The sequence below is a fragment of the Gossypium raimondii genome, chromosome 1, assembly GCF_025698545.1.
Source record: "Gossypium raimondii isolate GPD5lz chromosome 1, ASM2569854v1, whole genome shotgun sequence".
In the NCBI taxonomy this organism is placed as follows: Eukaryota; Viridiplantae; Streptophyta; class Magnoliopsida; order Malvales; family Malvaceae; genus Gossypium; species Gossypium raimondii.
Window position 1 is genome coordinate 39,312,612 of NC_068565.1, and position 2,073 is coordinate 39,314,684.

Sequence of the window (2,073 nt, forward strand, 5' to 3'; positions counted from 1 at the left end):
TCTTTGTTAGCGCATACGTTAAAAGCTAAATACTATATTGAAACTGACTTTCTCAATGTAGGATTAGGGAGTATACCTTCATATACTTGACGAAATATTTGGGCTTCAAAAGGAATTCTACAGGATGGAATGTGGTGGTGAGTGGGAACAAGTACTAACATCTCAATTACGAAGGCTACTTGGGTTCTAGGCTTTTGTTAATTACAAAGTATGAATGAGTGATCTTATCCCAGATTCAATGATGGTGGCAGATTTAATTGAAAGGGATTCAAGGCAGTGGAATGAAGGGCTAATTCATAATACCTTTTCTAAGATTGATGCTGAAAGAATTTTAAGAATTCCTTTGGTGAGGATTGCACATGAGGATTTTCAAGTGTGGAAAGGAGAGGTCTCTGGTGACTATTCTGTCCGCAGTGCTTATAAATTGCTTCTACAACAATCAATGGACCCTAACCTTCTACTTGAACAGACAACATACAGACAGTTTTACAAAAAATTATGGGGCCTACAACTACCCACCAAATTGAAAATTACATTCTGGAGATGCTCGAAGAATTATATCCCTACTCTATGTAATTTATATTACAAGCGGTTATCAAACGAAACTGTTTGTTCTAAATGTGCAGATTCAACAGAGACTTTAAAGCATGCTTTTAGGGACTGCCCTGCGATCAAGGAGATTTGGCGACAATTACAATGTGCATGGCTTAGCTAATTTGAAAATCTGTGTTTTCTGGATTGGGTTACCTGGTTCTTTGAAAATTTCAGGGCTAGTGATTCAGGGTGCAAATGGAAGAGTCCTGGGTTCTAGAACTGTTCTCAATGATAACATAATTCGGTTTTTACAGCAGAGGCCCTGACTTGTATTTAATGTCTTCAAATGGGACTGGATTTGGGTTTCACTACCGTGGAGATAGAAGGTGATGCCTTGTCTGTCATAAAAAAAGCACAGCAGAAGGATAATGACAAATAAAAAATCCATGCCTACATAAAAGACTGTCAAGGACTTAGCAGGAGTTTTCAAATATGCAAGTTCAAATACGGGGAATGTTAAAAAATGGAGTGGCTCATCTACTTGCGACGGAGGGTTTGAGACAAAAGAAACATTGGAATATGAGCGGAGGAGTACCTATTTTTGTAGAAGAGGAGGTCGAGAGAGAACGATTATGCAGCTTGCCGATCTGATGGGTGAGTAATCTGTCATGAAAATTGGAGAGATGGGGGATCTAAAGAGATGAAGGAAGCAGATGAACAGTTCTTGAAACTTTGAAAAGAGAAACAATTAAAGTTGGAAGCTTTTTCTGATTGTGTTTTCAGGAGTCGTGCTAATATTAATTGTACCTGTTACAATTTGGAGGCTTTCAGAGCATCTCCTGCCTTTTTGCGGGGTTGGGTCATATAATTGGGCCTACTTTTTTGCCTTTTATTGGGCTACATTGTGTTTGGTGTTCTAATAATAATACCCAGCAAATTATTAAAAAAAATTAAAATCAATAATAGAATATGTGTTTGAATTCAATTAATGGCAGTTAAATGAATCATAATGAGAAGTAGATTATTTAAAGGTATAAATATATAAAGAAAGTGGTATTTTATTTAATACTTTTGAAGCTAATAAATAAATCTTTTAAAAATATTTATAGAAAATAATAATTAAAAATTAGTAGTGTATCAACAACATTTTATTATAAATATAATAAACAATTAAACTCTGTTAAAACTATTTTTGTAAAAAATTATTAATAAAAATAAAATATACATTAAAAATTTTATATTATATAATATTTAAATTTATTAAATAAAATATTAAAATGATAGAAACTTTATATTAAATAATAACTAAAATTATATTTATAATAATTATTTTAAAATAAAGTGGGTACAATAATAATTTTACCCTTGAAAGGAGTTCCAGTTGATTCAGAGTGACTACTACTAGAAAAAATAGAAATTGACATTAGAAGTTTTTTTTACGCAATTTAAAATCTTTTATGTTTACGGGGTTTTACTTAGAGAATAGTCTGTTAAAAACTTAGTAGAAACTTGAAATAATAAGGGAGCAATGCCTACTAG

At 32.4% G+C, this 2,073-nt stretch overlaps 1 long non-coding RNA gene across 1 annotated transcript; it reads right to left on the bottom strand.

The window, feature by feature from the left end:
• Positions 1-484: 484 nt before the first annotated feature.
• Positions 485-1,329, bottom strand: LOC128042454 (uncharacterized). Its single transcript, XR_008197976.1, has 2 exons — positions 1,130-1,329; positions 485-932 (listed from the first exon to the last, which is right to left on the bottom strand). It is a non-coding gene; the product is annotated as an uncharacterized LOC128042454 (long non-coding RNA).
• Between the last annotated feature and the right edge of the window lie 744 nt (positions 1,330-2,073).